This window comes from Triplophysa rosa, linkage group LG1 (genome assembly GCF_024868665.1).
Source record: "Triplophysa rosa linkage group LG1, Trosa_1v2, whole genome shotgun sequence".
Lineage (NCBI taxonomy): Eukaryota > Metazoa > Chordata > Actinopteri > Cypriniformes > Nemacheilidae > Triplophysa > Triplophysa rosa.
Genome location: NC_079890.1, coordinates 35,199,753 through 35,218,968, shown reverse-complemented (window position 1 = coordinate 35,218,968; position 19,216 = coordinate 35,199,753). Strand labels below are relative to the sequence as shown.

The 19,216-nt window shown below is 37.1% G+C and overlaps 1 protein-coding gene across 8 annotated transcripts in view; it reads left to right on the top strand.

Annotated features, from left to right (window-relative positions):
* The window catches only part of kcnip4a (potassium voltage-gated channel interacting protein 4a), a 165,655-nt gene that overhangs the window by 121,120 nt on the left and 25,319 nt on the right, over window positions 1–19,216 (top strand). The window lies entirely within an intron of this gene.

The window sequence follows — 19,216 nt, the reverse complement described above, 5'->3', positions numbered from 1 at the left end:
CTTCTTCAAGTCAGGTAAATTAAAAGGTCGATTGGTCTTATTGAAATATGAAAAGTAAGACTGATTAGTCCTAACTAATTGCTAGTCTGTGAGAATAGCTGTTATGACACAGTCTTAATTCAGCGGCTATGTTTGCACACATATAACACACATAGCAGTGTATTATAATATGCTTCTGAATCGCATACTTCTGTTAGGTTTTAGTAATATTTGCAACAAGGTTATTTTAGTTTTTTTAGTTTTATTTTATTTTAGTAAACAACAAAATTAACTAAATGAAAAAATTAAATGTTGGCTCAGAAATCAAACTGAAATAAGTTTAAAGCATATAACAAAATATATAAAATAACTCAAATGAACATAAAAATAAAAGCTAATTTAAAATATTAGTAAAAAATAAATTAAACTAAAAACAAAACTATAACAAGTCTTGATTTGCAAGTACTTTATTTTAATAAACATTATTTTACTAAACTCCATATTCCTGACATTAAAACTGCAAATAAGTAGAACCGAAGTTAAGTTTTAAGATGATAATAAAATATATTTATTGGATTATGTTCCAGAATTGCATACCAAAGTGCATTTTAGTTGCTTTACGTCTGACATTACGGTGCCCCAAAGTATATCAGATGGGCCTGTCAGTACATCCAGCGTTATACTTTAAATATATTTTAAATACGTTAGAAGCTGTGTTACAAAATTACATGCTTGGCTTTACTTAAGTGCTCTTAAAGTGGGTAGAAAAAAGAACTGCAGTTGAGATTGTTGCATTTGAGAGATATTTGACCAGTAATTATATATCACCTAAATCAATAAAGATTTAAGGTTGTTACAAAATAATACAAGACATACGCACTAAGGTATGTAGTAGGATTATTTTAATACTACAAACTCTTAAATTCTTCTCTGGCGTCTACACTGTATGCATCTACACTTTGTTTTGATGATCTTGCTGTTGCTAGTTTCAAAGCAAACATTACTGTTTGTGGCCCAAACTTAACTTCCAGTACACATCCGCAAAGAGTCCCTGTAGATTATTTCTGATAACAAGCAAAATAAATAACAAGTAAATTACATTAGCTAGCAAGTTAAAAGTATGTCTAGCCAAGATTATTTTGTGTTACCTCGAACTGTTACTTGGCTAAACTTAAATGCAACAAAGTTACAAATTATTTATTTATTAAAATTAATACACAATACAATTGAATAAATTGTTAATTATAAAATAGAAATATAAAATAATAATATTATAAATTAAATTAAATATAAATAGTTATATTATTAGCCACTTGCCAGACCGATTGTGCAGTTTAGGACCTTTTTTTACCTTAAAAGCATTTTATTTTGATATATGACATGTACTATAATAATTGGTGATTGGAATCAAATCGTTATTTAATTGATGCTTGGTTTACAGCTTGAGAGTGTTGTAATTATTTTAGTTTAGTTTCGGAATTAAAGTGATAGTTCACCCAAAAATGAAAATTCTGTCATTTACTCGTCCTTTTTGTCATTTCAAACCTGTATGATTTTCTTTTGCAGAACACAAAAGAAGATATTCTGAAGAATGTTGGTAACCGAACAACAGCCGTACCCATTCACTTCTATTGTATGAACACAAAACCAATGCAAGTCAATGAGTACCGCCGCTGTTCGGTTACCAACATTCTTCAAAATATCTTCTTTTGTGTTTTGCAGAAGAAAGTCACACAGGTTTGAAATGAAGTGATGACAGAATTTTCATTTTTGGGTGAACTATCCCTTTAAAATCTGAGGTATACAATATTAGGATCTTGTAGGTCTTTCAAAAAGATTTCCCTATAAACACTATAAACGTTCCTCCCAAACGTACCCCACAGGTCGAGCTTATGTTGTTCTGTCAGACTTTGAAAATGACACTGGTCAAACAAACAGAGCCACATGCTTTATTATATTTGTTTAGAGAACAGCGTACTGTATCTCTGCCTGTTAAGCTGGTATAGGAGAATGCATTTTAACATTGAGAAACGACACACTTCATCTTTAAGACAGACTCTCTTGAGATTTTATGAAAATCCTAATGTTTTTAACACCTTTGATTTATCCGAATCTAGTGTTGTATTTCCTGTGCCCTCACTGACATGCAGTTAAAAATAGATGCTTTTCACAGTCGGATGCAAAATAGCTCCTTTCACCCGAGTCACCTCCTCTTTGTTTGACTGACAGTGAGTGACAGCAGCGTGCCACCGAATGACACACGTGTGATATCAGAGGAGATGAGAGCAGAGATGACACTTCTGACAGGCTCTTAAGTAGAGGAAGCAGACGCCCGGGTGGGTTTTGCAATTGTATACATTCATATAAGAATGTACAGTAAAGATACAGTGATGTGACTGTTCAATCTGATTTATCTGAAAAATCTGAAAAATGCAAATCTGTACTGTAAACAAAGACAAATCCTTTTTAATACCTCAAATAAGATTAAATGAGAGCAAATGGAAAATGTTGCTTAAGTCTTCTGTTTCTCAGGTATTTCTTTTGCAAAAAAAAGAGCGAGAAATCTCACAAATGTCTATTGGAGTTTCAGAAGAGATCTCAACAATGTCATAAAATGAACTCAGAATTGTCAAGTCTGCCATCAAAATTCGAAATTATTGAACATTTTAATATGAACTCAAACATTTCTCATCAGATTTGTCCAAATCCAGATAGTTTTATCTGTACAATCTATATTCAGTTTACACCACTTTACACAATTGTCTCATTTGTTCCTATTTTTATTTCTCCGGAGCCATATCTCAGATTAAGTTAGACGTATTTCATACTTTATTATCCATCAAACTTCACTGTTAGTTGTAAAGTTAAATATAACGCAATGAGAGACTTTAAGGATATCAATAGGAGAGTACTTCAGGACAACGTCTTGTACTTACCTGATGGAACCACTAGGTGGCAACGCAGCTTTACGTTATGTAAGTTGTGTGCCAATTGCTGAAAAACCAATTTAATGCATCATAAGGCTCATTTAAACCCACTCCTCCTCTTCTGCTCTTCATTCGCTGCAGTAGTTCACTTTGCCCCCAATGACTTTCCATAGTCATTTTTATTCCTACTATGGAAAGTCAACGGGGGCAAATTTTGAAGTGAACTACTCCTTTAAATTGTATTTTAGGATTGTTGTTTTAACGTTCGAACTAGGATTTTAGGTACGTTATATGCTGTTGTATCCTGTTTTATTTGTATCATGCAGCTCAGACAGATTTTATCACAATAATAGACCATAGGTGTGAGTGTGTTAGAAAGTTTTTGTGTGCGTGTGTGTGTGTGTGTGTGTGTGTGTGTGTGTGTGTGTGTGTGTGTGTGTGTGTGTGTGTGTGTGTGTGTGTGTGTGTGTGTGTGNGTGTGTGTGTGTGTGTGTGTGTGTGTGTGTGTGTGTGTGTGTGTGTGTGTGTGTGTGTGTGTGTGTGTGTGTGTGTGTGTGTGTGTGTGTGTTAGAGAGAAAGGATTTTGTGTGTGTGTGTGGGCGCAGGTGTGTATTTTTGCAGCCCAGGTTGGTTTGGGTGCTGTGACTGAAGCGAGAACTAAAATCTAATTTGTTTACAACAGAAAGTTTAGATTGCACATGTTGAGCAGAATTCCACTTTTTAGATCATTAAAGGAGTAAAAGCATCAAGTCTGAATATACCGTATGGGGAAATGTTTCCATAGCAGCACAAGGGAGCAAGGCATGTTTTGCCATTTGTCATTTTGACCAATATAAATTATAATAGATCAACTGGACATTATTGAAAGGGATAGTAAACCCAAAAATGAAAATTCTGTAATCATTTACTCACCCTCAGGTTGTTCCAAACCTGTATAATTTTCTTTTTTCTGCTGAACTCAAAGGAAGATATTTGGAAGAATGACGGTAACCAAACAGATCTCATCAACTGCTATAGCATTAATAAATACTATGGGAGTCAATAGGAGACATTCTTGCAAATATCTTCCTTTGTGTTTAGCAGAACCAAAAAATGTATAAAGGTTTGGAACAATCTGAGGGTGAGTAAAGGATGATTTTAATTTTGGGTTGTTTTTTTTAGTTCATACCTTTTCTTTTCTGTCTATTTAGCCTCTGTCTCTTTAGTTTCCATTATAGTAATTTTATGTCTCATTTACCTTCAATCTGCAAACTATTTTTAGCAACTTCTTACAGGTGATAGCAAAAAAAAATGTTCTTGACATTTCAAAGCTGCCATATACCAGTGGGGACACAATGAAATGATATGTCATTTTCTTCAAATGCATCTTAGAAATGCCACAAACATCACTTATAAAAGAACTTATGAGCAAAATACTAAATCGGGATTATTCTCGTTGGTTTAAATTAAATTTTCAAATTACATTACAGACATTTGACTTCACTGCTTTTCAAATATTGGAAAGTTGCATTGAATTGCATGGTATAGCAGATCGTGCTGTAAAGCCTGAAATTATTCCCGATTCAACTGTTTCAAGCACATTGATCACCAAATAGTATTATTGCAAATATTTATGAGAAGTTGTGGCCTTACCCTTTAACAGAGGCTTTTTAGTCGTTTATGTTAATGTTGCCTAGCAGATGGTTTCAAAAATGTTCAAAAGTAAAACAAAGTTCCGTGATATTAAGAAAACCGAATATTTAAAAATGTTTAAAAAGGTGTCAATTTGTATATGCTATAAGCTTAAGCAAGACGTTTCCTCTCACAGGCCTCTGTTAGACAGGCCAGACTTGATAAGACTCTTCACAGGACAGGGAGGCTTTGCCTGTAAAATGTTGCGTAATCTCTCATCAAAATCGATTTCATAACCAGCAGAAATCGAAGAACAAAGACCATTGACATCTGAGACACATCCTTCCACAGAGATAAGAAATCGACCACACATTAGGTTCCCCATCAACACTGTCTGACATTTTACACACCTTCAAGATGCTACAGGAAGACAACAGAGAGCAGAAGGTGAGAGACATCATGACACTCTGCAGCTGTCATACATTTTACTCTAGTAAATATTTGGTCGGTTTATTTACTGGTTTATTAAGTCAGTTTGAGTAGATGCACATACTGAAAAAGGCTGTTGAACGTTTAATTGCCCAAGAAAACAATTTTTTTACCTTTCATATGACATATTGACCATCCAGTGGGGCATGTTGTCACACTGTAGTATATGAGGTAAAAATAGGAACTTTCCATTGGATAAATATTTTTTGGGGCAAAATGAAAAGAGTACAGTTGTAAGAAACAACACAAAAGTTTTATGCATCGTGATTTATTGTTTATACATAAAATCATCGTACGTAATGTAAAGAACATTCTGTGAAAATATAATCGTCTTAAATATTTAATATCGACTGAGTAAGACCACGTCAAAGATTAAAATCATAGTGAAATTAATAATTGAAATCATAGTTCAATGCAATATAATCTCATTATGAGACTTTGGCCTGGATTTTACAGACAGGGTCACAATTACTGCACAAAACAAGTAACAATTCATAAAAAAGCTTTCTTTTATTGTGCTTGTCAACAGGTACTTTGACTATAGCACAATAAAAATTTTTGTTCATACAAAACCAATGCTAGAGAAAACAGGCATTTAAAATGATATATTATATATTTAATTTGCGATTTTTTGTGATGTAGCCCTTGTGACATCTTTGCCCTGTTTTATGCAAATAGTCCTTATACTATTCATTTTCCTATTGGCAGAGTAGCTAAATATTCCTGATAATTCCCAAAGGCTAATGTCAGAGTTTTATTAAAACCAAGCTATAATAGGCAGATGAAACTAAAAACGCAATGAACAGACTTTAAAAATGGCTCAAGGCGTAATTGGAATAATTACATGAACGACGGTAATAACTCAAGACTAAATTATTTTATAGAAAAAGAAGAGTTAATTTTTTGGGGGCAAAACCTTTAGGCGGTAAGAGTTATGCCAATTTTTTCCGTAATGGAAACTTATTAACTACTGTATGATATATGTTATGTCTGCTCAGGCATATTCATTTTAAACTCATGTATTACCACTTGCTTAATTTCTATTACCGTAATTACCAAGAGGCTTAGAAATTCATTCAGGAGCTAAAAATCTCATTACTGCTGGGTATGTAAATGCTTGAAAGCAATTGCAACTTTTTAAAATTGTGTATGAAACAGATTTCTTTGCTTGTTAATGTTGGGTCTTTGAAACCTTTCATTGAATAGCAATGCATTGGTTTCATGGGCCAGCAGGTGGCAGTGGTCATGTATTTTCAGGAAAGGTGATGTTTTTACACAGTATGAGATCTGGTTATATTTATGAGATTTTGCATTAATAGGATTGTCTTTTCATGTCATTTAGTGTATAATGTGCTGATGTATTAAAGGTCCAATGTGTAATTTTTTGGAGGATCTATTGATGGAAATGCAATATAATAACGATGTCTTCAGAAAGACCTTACATAGTGAAGCGTTATTTTTTTATTACCTTATAATGAGCTATTTCTCTCTATATACACCGCGGGTACCCTTGCATGGAATTCACCATGTTGTTTCTACAGAGCGTGTTTCATAAATAGCCTATAATTTGCAACCACACCACAAGATGTCGCTAAATTTCATCCACTGGACCTTTAAAGTTGTAGTAAATCCACATCTATCACTTTCATTCAGTAAACCTCAAACATAGTCATTCCAAACTTTAAACTACGGCTTTAAATGTACTTCTCTGCTCTTTTGCCTTCAAACATCTTTTCTGTATTTTACTTTTTATTTTTTGCAGGGTTAATGTTATTGAGTGAGTGTACTTGATTGAGCGTGAACTATTGAGTTGTCCTCCAGCATCTATGTTTGGCTGTCCCTCGGTCGATATTGTGTAAATAAATGCAAATCATTTAAAGCATGACTTCATTACACATAGATTTTTGCTCTTGTGTATACAGCTCTTTGTGCTACAGAAAATTATAGGTCAGATGGATCGGTACATCTGTGAATAATGACACTCAGTACAATCTACAGAGACAGTTTAGTGAATTAAGTGAGATTTTTTTAAGGAAGGACAGGAAGAATGACATTCTTATACTTAATCCTCATCTCTCTCTCTCTCTCTCTCTCTCTCTCTCTCTCTCTCTCTCGGCCCTCCCCCCACACCAAAATTGAGTCTCGAATCTCGACACGTTCTCAATCCAGTACGCATTTCAAAACGTCAGAGCTCTTCGGTCGTAACTCTGGGACTCTCACTAACTTTGTCGTTTTGGGAGACCCAGATCCCAAGCGCCGGTCCTCAGCCTCCCAGTCTGGATTTAGTGCAGGAGTGGAGAGGAGCACCACGTGGGTGCCTGGGGCTGCCCGGCCGGTGCAAGCCGGAGGTGGCAGGGAGCTGGGCTGAAGGGAACTGGAGCGCGGAGGCTGGCGCGGGGTCGGGGGACTCGGGCAGGTGGCATGAGTCGGAGCAGGGCACAACGTTAACCGTCATGTGGGAAACGGAGGGTTTACAGACGCTCGGCATTGTGGTGCTTGTGTGCGCTTCGCTCAAACTCCTTCACCTGCTGGGGCTTATCAGCTTCTCGGAGGGTAAGAAAACGGTTGAGAGAGTTTTTGCTCAAAGTAAAGGCTATTTAAGGACAGTATGAGTATTGGTAATAAGTGAAATTGTAAGGTCTTTGCCGGCTGTGACTTCGACCTAAAAGCTTTCATGCATGTGTTATAATTGTTCAGTGTTGTGTGTGAGTTTGGATGTTATAAGTTAACGTGTGTGCGTGTAAAGAGAGGCGAGAAGAGCACAACCTTTATGACTGCCACAAGGTTACTTTCTGAAAGCAGTAGAAATATAGCTTTGGAGAAAAAGCTTCAAGTGTTTGCACGTAAATGTGAGTATGTCTGGGGCTTTGTGCTTTTTCAAATCAGTTCGGCGTTAAACTTCTCTTTTAAAAATAGTAGATAGAGATGTGGGCTGCTTTTTAACTTTTAGTGAATTCATTGAAGAACCAAGAAATGTTTGTCAGGAGATTTGAACTATGAGTTCTCAGTTGTGTTTTATGTAAATATCACTTTTGTGTCAGATACTTGTCCTCAAATTGCCTTGTACAATTGAGACAATTGTTAAATACATGAAGAGTACGGAGGTGTAAAATGAATGTATTGTGTGGATAAAATAATTGCATTTGTCTCTGATGAGAAGTGTTTGAGTTCATATCGAAATGATAATATTGACTTTGAGCAGATTTCAGTTCTCCTCTCATTTTAATCTCATTTATGTCTAAAAGAACAAATTGAGATAAAAAGGGATATTTTTGTTCTTTATGGTAATTTGCCATCCACGAGTTACAGAAGATCGTTTTATTTTGTGTATGGTTCAAAATCAAAATCGACTGATGCGCACTCGCACAGAGATCCCTTCCACAGCACAATCTCTGGCTGTTCTATAACTAGTGGTGTCTTGAGACATCCGAAGGGTGGGTGGAGATCTTTTCTCTCCCTCGGTGAAATACACCGCTGTACGCTCCACTCCATCCACCGCACTCCAAACCCAGTTTACTTCCAAAACGCTTCATTTTCCAGGTGATATTTTTTAACGACTCTTTGATTTCTTTCAAACGGTTCATTTACTGTCACTATTCGAGCTAATAGGATGTATTATGAACAGTGGATTTCATTACCGGTGTGTGTCTTTTTGTTTGTAAAACTAGTGGCTTGTAAATTGCGTTATACGGTTATATCACACAAGAACTTTGTCAGTCTTTGACGTAAGATGATGTACCACTAACCCGATTCGCAGGCGGCTCAGTTATGAGCTCACCAGTCTCAACGCTGGATCAGAGGTCTTTTGATCATTAAGTTTGAGCTTAGCACTATGGATCTCAATAAGAACGACTACACAAGGTTGCACACCTAATAATTGTGTCAGTGAAGATAAATATTACCCAGTTGACCTGTATACACACACACACACACACGCGCGCACGCGCGAAAGTGTGACTTGGGGACACATAAAGTGCTCATGTCATATTAACAGCGGCGCCAACCGTTAGCAGTGAGAACATTGCGGCCATAACAGCCACTTGTGGCCTTTGTCTTTGACATGTCTTTGTAAGACGTTTAAAGGGATAGTTCACCCAAAAATGAAAATTCTGTCATGAATTACTCATGCTCAAGTTGTTGCAAACCTGTATAAATTTCTTTGTTTGGTTGAACACAAAGAAAGATATTTGGAAGAATGTTAGCTACTGACAGGTCTGGGACATCGTTGACTACCATAAATATTGTCTTTTTTTTGTTCTGTTAAATGCAAAATCTTATATTTTGAAGAATTTAGGAAAACAAACAGTTCTGGGGCACCTTTGACTACCATTTCAATGTTTCTAGTCAATGGTGCCCCCGAACTGTCAGTTGCTGACATTTTTCTAAATATCTTTCTTTGTGTTTAACAGAACAAAGCAATTTATACAGGTTTGGAACAACTTGAGCATGAGTAATTCATGACTTGTGACAGGGATGATGATCTACGGTAAGCAGCTGTTAGGGTTTTTTTTAATTGATGATGAAACACAGGAGTGCTTACAGGCACATTAATCGAATGCCAGCCAAACACCTACACTTGCTCGGACACACACCTCAGCTAAAACATGACAGGCCTCCACTGAAATTAGTATTTTTTACAAATACAACAAAAGTCAAATAAAATGTGCAGTGGTTTTAAGTACGTATCTCTGCATTTACACATTTGTGAGATGTTTTACAGTGCACCCTAGCTATACAGTTTTTCATCATTATTTGTACTGCCAATGCAATGATCTTCCAATTGAGCTTTTACTCTCTTTTTTATTACTTTATTTGAGATTTGGATCAAAACAACCAAAACCAAGATTGCCAATCGTTTAAAGTGCAGTCTTTAAAAGTAAGGACTTTGATTTTGGTGTTGTGCAGTTTTCTCTTTGTAGTGTAACTGTGAATGTGTATCACAAACGCAGGTAACAAAGATCGACACTGTTGCTCAGTGATGCTTTCAAACATTGCTTTGTTTGCTTGTTGTTTGTCCTGCATGTCAACATCTGGCTTTACCAATAGTTCTTCACACAAAGCTTTTTTTGAAACGAGGGCTGTCAAATGATTAATCGTGATTTATTGCATTCAGAATACAAGTTTGTGTTTACATAATAAATATCTGTATACTGTGCATATTTACTTTGTATTTATAAACACATGCACATAGCCTTCATGTATATATTTAGCACCATGTCTACACTGGACGTGGCGCGATGTGACAATCCTGTTAGAACAAGCCGTGTCGCATCCGGTTTAGACATGGTTTAAGAAAAATATTACAATTAATAAACGTTTATACACTGTATATAATTTCAATTATTGGTAAATATGAATAAATACATCTAAATATTTCCTAAATATTGTTGTTTACATGTTCTGCACATGTGTATGTGTTTATAAATACAAAATTAATATGCACAGTACACAGACATATATTATGTAAACACAAACTTTTATACTGAATATTCTTAATCATGATTAATCGTTTGACAGACCTATTTATAACTAAATGAAACTAAGGCCCAATCCTATTTCTACCCCTTACCCCTCACTTTGTCTCGATTCTCTTTTGGTTGGAGGGGTAGGTGTCATGACTCTGCTTCATCATGTCATGTCTATTCTTGGTCTTGTAGCAGAGTCATGGCAAAGCCATGGGTTTTATGTGGAGAGGGAGATTGTTGACCTTTCGGCCTTCCATACTCTCTCTCTCCGGTCCACGTCTCTGTTCCCGCCATCTCGTTTCCTCGTTAACTTTCCCTGAGTGTTTCATTACCCTCACCTGCCCTGTGTAATTATCCCTCGTTTGTCTTTCCTATTTAATGCCCTCATGTTTCATTGTCCTGTGTTCGGTCATTGTGTTTGGTGTGTCTTGCTGCGCTCTATGTTTTGACGTATCCTGTGGTTACCTGTTTCTCCCATGCTCGTGTTCCTGTTTTGATTGTCCCGTCAGAGTCTAGTAAGTGTCAAGTTTAGTTTAAGTCAAGTGTGGTTTATTTTCAGTTTAGTGTCAGTTAGTCTTCGTCCCGTTTATCCTGTTTTCCTGTTTATCTGTTATCCCCATCGTGGGTTTTTGTTTTGTTTGTTCAAATAAATCTGTGTTAACTCCTTCAACCCCTCGTTGCCTGCAATTGGGTTCTTCCATGCAATTTCTTGACAGGTAGGGGTAAGGGGAAGGGCAATATATAATAATTACATATAATGTAAGCCTTTATTTTGGCTTTAATAAGGATTTAAACAACAAATAATCATCTTGTTTATGTTAAATTAATGTTGTGTTCAGTTTCTTGTCTTGAATACTTGAAACGTTTATAAAAAGTAATAACGTAACGCATTACTGATTGCACGATAGAACCGCAACATATACAACTGCAATTAAGTTATTGTAACCAGGGCCGTCTCTGGAATGCAATCACGAACCGGGGGAGGCAGAACGCGCTCCGAGCGTCCGACCAATGTGGCGAACAAACCGGGTTGTCTGTTTGTGATCGCCCTCCGATTCCCAGCCCGGACAGAGGGAGAGATCCACAGTATGCAATCACAAACACCGGGTTAATCAAAACGTGCTCCGCCTTCCCCGGCACTCCGGAGACAGCGAACGGAGGGGTACGTGAGCTGCTTTTGACGAAAAAGTTCAGGGTCACTTTTTAAGCTGTATTCCACGAAACTGATATGACTACTGCTGACAGCAGCATCTTGGAAGTTTGTGATAAACATTGCAGCATCTCTGTAAGATCAGTGACGTATTCTAATGAAATATGACAGTGTAGTGGTGTCCCATTTCTTAGGGGAATGTTTTTAGCCTTTCCCCTTGCCACTCCGTTTCAACGGGCTAGGGGTGAAGGGGTATAAAATAGAATTGGGCCTTAGTAGAAAACTAAAAGAAATTATGAAATACTTTTCAAAACAATTACAACAATGCTAGTAGGTTCCATAGCTTGCCCACAGTTTGATCATAAGTTGGTTCATGTGATATTTTTCACGAAGAGGTAGTAAACATAGACAAAGCTGTTCATTATGTCATCATTTTACTACAGTAAGGTTATAAATGTCCTTGTGGGAGGTTTAAAGCAGGGCTTTATGAGAAGTAATTTTAATTCATTTAATTTAATTTAATTCAATTGTTTGTCAAGTATGGTGACCCATACCCGAAATTTGACTCTGCATTTAACCCATCCAGAGAGTAGTGAACACACGCACAGCAAGTGGTGAACACACGTACCCGGAGCAGTGGGCAGCTATCACTGCAGCGCCCGGGGAGCAAGTAGGGCTAAGGTGCCTTGCTCAAGGGCACCTCAGTCGTTACCCGCTGGCCCTGGGGATCGAACCGGCAACCTTCTGGTCACGAGTCTGACTCTCTAACCATTAGACCACGACTGACCCTAAAAAATTATGGAGCGCTTCACGGATTTGCGTGTCATCCTTCACGGATTTGCGTGTCATCCTACTAGAATGACTAGTAAACAAGATTATTAAGGATGAATTTTTCCCATGCACAAAACACTTTGTTGGTATTTATTTTACAGACACGCACGCACACTGTCTTGATCCCTTCTGATATAAGGAGCTTTGCTGAAAAACTTTGTAATTAACTGTTTCCCAAACATTTTTTCCTTCCTCCAAAATCCCATTTTCATTCCACTGCTTTGTAGATAACGCTGGTGCATGAGGATGATTACAGCCACATGCTCTTTTCCATTGCTTTTCTTTTGTAATTTTTCATCAAAACAATGCCCGGCAAGTATCCTCAGTCAGCGTTTTCATGAGTTTAATTAAAGAACTAACTGTGGAAAAATGATGCCAACTAATCCTGTATGATTATTCATAGCGGGCATGCAGTATTCATATTCAGTTTTGTAGTCGGAGGATATCTTCCATGACGTGATTCTTGTTGTTAACCTTGTTTATCTGTTTGGTATGGCTGTAACAAAATTTCCATTTAAATTTGCTTAGAAAAGCCAAGTCTAATTTAAGCCTTGCTTATCGTCATTGGTAAATTCCAGGTTCCTGAGCGTCTTGAAAACGCTGACCTTTGCTTGTTTGTTGCTGCTTCATTAACAGGGACGTCACCAACCCCGCACTTTCCTTCGTGAATGATAGATGAGGTACAAGGAGTCTATCAGAGGCACAAAGACGTGTTGATGATCTATCTGCTCGCAGATAAAGAGATCACTGATGCTCAAGTGCACCTCATTCATCTCGCTATAGACTCTCTTCTTCACAAGCCATTGTATTCCCCCAGAATTTACACAGAATAACCTTTTCCTTCATAATTGCTTATCAGGTTTTTACAGTAAGAGCACATAAATCATATTGTCACATTTGAAGAGGTGCCATGAGAACAAACTCTTTAATTATAGCATTTTCACAGCCGTGTAGAACTGGATGGGGAAAACATGGTGTCAGCGAGAGATACCAGGGGACCGAATGTTACCGCGGCCAATTGTGAGGCTAATTATTCACTCCAGTAAATCAATACTCTTTCATTCAGGGTCACAAGACATTACGTTGACTTTATATTTGTTATTTAATTGCACCAGAGAAGTTTAAAATGTGATGTCATCAATATTATAGAGCGATGAAACTGAAACCGAGCTGCATCCCATCAAATGTGGTTTATATTTGGCGGTTACTGTACTGTACTGTACTGTAAAAACATTACAGTTAATGTCTATAAATCATAAATACCTACAGTATTTATGATTTATAGACATTAACTGTAATGTTTTTTTCTTAATGGACCATGCTGATAACAAAATGTATAGAGCAGGGTGTGTAGTCAATCAGAAATATAATGCCAATATGATATTTAAAGCAGCGATCTGTAACTTTTGCCTCTTTATCGCCACCTCTGTTTGAAACATAAAAATGCAGGTTACCTTGAGTACAGTCTAAAAATGCTGAGTTATATTTAAAAGGAACAAACCCAGCCGTTAGGTTAATTGTATATGTATGTATATATTGTCGCTGTCGGGCGGAAACCTCCTATGTCCAAATTTGGTCAATTTCACATTTTTTCACAAATCGATGCTATTGGTCAGTCCCCATGTGGGTCTGTTATTTTTTACAAATTATTAACCAATCTAAAGTGTTGAAAATAGCTTGAGAGCAAATCTCTTAACTCCATTGGACACTTCAACTGTCTGAGAAGTCTCGTAACTCCACCTCTTCGTCACTCCGCGGGAGCTTCTCGGCATTATGTCTCCTGATTGAGAGTTTTTTAGACAATAACGAGTGAAAATAGTTAGGTTAGATACATTTGAGTAGGCCTGTTTTGTTAAAAATTGATAGCTGTAATGCTTCGGTGCAGAAGGAAGCCCGTGAGCCACGAAGGTAATTTTGCGAGCAGATTCGGCTAATTTTCGCCTATTAGACAGCCTAGTCAGCTCATCGTTTTTTGTATTACATCACTTATAGTTCTTAAACCTTTAAAATAGAGTTTAGGAAGATGTATGTAACCACAGTCGTTAGCTTTGGTTAACTATTGAAGCCTTTTCTCTTGTCAAGAGGCTCAACGCGACCGCCGACTTTATTTGCGTGCAGATTAATTTCCGCCTATATTAGACAGCCTGTTTAACGTTTTATTTTGGTATTGCATCACTCATAGCTCTAACGTTTAAAATAGAGTTTAGGAAGATGTATGTAACCACAATCATTAGCTTTCATTAGCTCTTAAAGCCTCGTCTCTTGTCAAAAGGCTCAACGCGACCGCAGATTTTGATGAACACTGCTGGCAGCAGCGACGTCTGTGTCCGTACCATTCTTATCAATGACAGCGTAATCTCGTATCTCCCTGCTCCCAAGTCATAAACCTTGTATCTCCGATTAAACATGGTTTTGGGGAAATGTTGTGTTAATGTTGGTACACAACAGTATATGATAGCAATATAAGGTATAATACCAACTTTAACGATACAATGTTTAATAACTAAAAAAATATGCAGTTTTTTTAATTTCCTGAAAACTAATGGTTTTGGAGATGCGAGGATTCCGCCCGACAGGGACGATATATATTTGACCCAACAATGGTTTAAAACAACCCAGCATAGGTTCATTTATAATGCAATGGTTGGGTTTGTCTTATGGGGGTCTCCACCATTTTGGGGTACATGACAGTTTGCCTAAAAATAGATGTGAAAGACTTAATTATTATAAATAATTCATTTAGAATATTTACAGTATCTTGTCTGCACAAAACTGAGATTTGTCATTATTAATATTTTTAAAGAAATATTTCTGAAGGACCGCCTAAGTCTATTTTTACCTCTTATTGGGGTCCCTAATGCCTTATGGAGGATCCTGCATCCCCCCAGCCCCCCCTGTATTCGAGCACTGGTTTTTGTCCCTTTTTGACCCATGACAGCACAAATTGAAAATTATTATTATAATCTCGGGTTAAGGTAAGAATTGACCATTTTTATGCAGCTTCATATGGACACCATATTTAATCAGACTTCACTGTAAACTTTGTAAAATGTGAGCCATTTTGGCACAGTTATTCATTTATATCAACAGAATAATATTCTGTTTCAATAGCGTGTCACATTTTATGGAGTAATTAAATCTTACATCACTGGCTTTTATCCACACAGCAAATTGTCATGTGTTGTAAAATATGCCTCCTTCATAAACTGAGTCTGTGACCTCTCGGCCTGACTCTCTCCCTAAAGACAATCAGTCTTAGGTTCGAGACAGCCTCACAGACGGCTGTCAGGGAAAAACAGACTGAATAATGGCAAAAAGAGACCTTGTTAGGCTGTTCTTCTGCACTTTCAGTTGGACTTTCCAATGGTTCTGTATTACAGCATTTTAGCATAGCTTTGAACATGAGCCTTTAAAGCTCACTGAAGCAAAATAGCCTATTAGAATACAGTTTCTCGAGCACATGATCACAAAGAATTGCTTTGGACTTATCCCTGACCAAACTCTTCAAACAGAATGGCTTCAAATGACAGTAGCTTTGTCTGAAATCTTGTCTCCGTAGGCTGATCGCTGAACAAAGTCTTAGCTGCATGTATTTATTTTGGCTTTTTATACAAACCTTGGGGCTTAATACACAAAATGGCTGTCTATCAGGTTGTTTTTACCTTTTTGAGCAAATGATAATTCAAGTCATTCAAGGAGGATTTATGTGATGCCAGTGTTGAATGCTGAAAATTGTTGAAGATAGACCCGTCCGTTATGTATTGGCCATCTGTATTTCACTAGTGTTTGGTTTCTGAGTGCTTATGTAACCTGCTTTTAATCTAAAAAGTCTATATGTATAATGTTGATCTGATGCTGCCATTGTGGTAAATATCACACCGGTTGACCAGCTACAGACAAACAAACAAAGAGTGTGAAAGAGCATTATTTAGGTCACCAGTTGTCTTGGACACATTCATCCCAAAGCAAAGAAAGCAATGTGGGTTGTAAAAGAGAATTGTGATGTCAAGTTCAATTTGGGTTGTAGAGGAGTTGATGAATCTAGCTGAAAAACGCCTCATTTTATCAGCATCTAAACACACGGTTCACAGCAGTGACCTGTAACAGAGACAGAACGCCTCTGATATAGATGTTGACAGTAATAGGTGCCATTACAGATGAAACGGGACAGCTATTTACACACAATATCACTACGTGTTTCAGTGAAATAAAGGCTCAAGATTCATCTGACAAAAGTATAAATGGGTTTGGAAAAAGGAGCAAAACAATTCTTCTCATCTATAACAGACATGTTTAATGCCATTAGTCAGCAGCGGATTGAAATATCTTAGCTGTTCTGTATGTACTGTACTTCTTCAAGTCAACATTGACCTCATAATGCAAACATGTTGTGTAAGAGTGGAGTCATGAATTTGGGTAAATCTGGGTTACGGCTAAATCTGTCATTTGGAATTTTAGTTTCTCTGTTTTCGGATTATTTAAGCATAATTTTGAGATTATTTTTACTCAAAGTTACTGAGTGCAGCTGTAACATGTCGGAGGAGACCTGGCCTTCCCGGCTGAGCCTGGTTTCTCCCGAGGTTTTTTCTCCATTTCACCATTGGAGTTTGGGTTCGTCGCCACTGGGCCGTGTTGGCTTGCTCACCAGGAGACTTCTGGTATTAGATTAGTTTAAGATTCTGTAAACTCCATTGTCATTGCTTACTAGAATGGTCTTACATCGGGTCTATGACATGTACTGTATTGTATTTTTACCTTTCTCTGATTTTCTTTTTGTTTTGTTTTTCTTCCTGTAAAGCTGCTTCGAAACAATGCAACATTGCAAAAAGCGAAAGAAACATATTTTAAGATTGACGTTTAGTTTATGCATCACCAGATATTAGAGTTAGAGGTTTTTTGTTCACTCCCCCTTTTTCCATTGGTCAGACAAACAGATATCCCCCCCAAAACCCACAGCAACACAATGTTTATATATATGAGGCAAATCAACCTTAGAATACGCTGAAAAAAAAACTGTAAAATAATGAGTTTTCTCTGTAAAATTACAATTTTCCCCCTGTTTTTCTTGTAAATTTGCAATCTTCCCTGTAATTTGGGGGTTTTTGACCGTATTTCAAAAAATATATACAAAATCTGTAAAAAACCAGTACGTTGACATTTTACGTGGAAAATCTGTTCCAATTACAGTTTTTTTTACATTATAGATGAGCCAAACATCTGATTGTCTCTATACATTAAACTGAGATAGCACAACATATTTTAATGGCTAAAATTCACCTTCAAATATAGTATTCCATAAAAATGGATTTTTACCTTTAAACATATTTCTGAAAAATAAAATGCATCTGGTTACGGCTGCAGTGGAGTGAACTGAAATTTAAAAGCCGATTCACAATGTTGTTGACCATCTATCACTGGCATTCCTGTCTTTTTCTGCCTCATTACCTGCTAAGGTGCCTGATGTCACGTGTTGGTAAAACGTACAGAAACACATTCAAGTCTATCGTGGAACAGGAACAGATGCGTTTCTGAGTGGTTCATTACAACACATCTGCACAGGCTGTCAATTACCGGTCACCGTTTATCCCGTTTCCCAGTAAAGATGAGCAGGTGGAGGTGGTTGGAGGGGAAGTCACATATGAGCTTTTAAAAGCAGATGTGCTGCTTTAGCATTTCATTGCCATGCAGAAGCCTTTTTTAGAAGTCTTTTAAACTTTCTAGTTCTCTATCATTAAAGGTATTTCGTTAACCTAAACATGAAAATTCTCCCATTATTTACTCACATGCATTCCATATATTATATACAGTATAAACCCCTTGAATGTACATACTTGATTTAGAAAGCATGTTGTACAGTAGATGCCTGTTCCTCTGTGCTTTACAAACCTTATAATAAGAAATACTTGTTCCAGACATAACTGTGTAATGTCTCCCGTATATGTAAAAGCATGCATTGCCTTTACCCCGTTGACCTTGTCAATGTCCATTATAAAACGGCTCTACACAGAGACAGAAAGATGTCTGTCAGACAGAAAGATAATTGTATTTATGTCTCCTCCTGTACTGTACACAATATCTATGAGCATGCATTGCTTTTACCACATTAACCTTGTCGATGTCCAAAATAACATCTAAATATTGTCTAATAGATCCCTTGTGTCATCGCTCTGCTTCATTTAGTCATGTTTTTCTTGGTCCTGTAGCAGAGCCATGACAAAGTCTTTGGTTATGTGTGGAGAGAAACATATTATTGTCCTTTTGACAATAATATACGTTCTCTCCAGTGTCTCGTCTCTGTTCCCGCCATCTCGTTTCCTCGTTATCTTTCCCTGAGTGTTTTATTACCCACACCTGCCCCGTGTCGTTATCCTTTGTCTGTCTTCCCTATATATACCCTCTTGTTTCTTTGTCCTGTGATTGTGGATTGTACCGTGTATTGTATTCATGCCTGTTCGTCTTGATTCCGTGCCTAGTGCTTTGTGTTCCTGTTCCGTGAGTTTAGTGTCTGTTAGTTTATTGTAGTTTTTCCAGTGTGGTCCTTAGTCTTTGTATTTTTGGTTAGTGAGTTTATGTGCCTGTTTAGTTCCTCCATTTATTATCGTGTTTTGTTCCCCACTGTGGGTTTTTGTTTTGCGTGTTTTGTGTAAAAATAAATATTTCTTGTTAACCCCTTACTGCCTGCCTGCATTTGGGTTCTTCACACCACAATTCGTGACAGAATCCACGAGCCATCACTGAACCCAGCAGGCAGCATGAGCACCGGG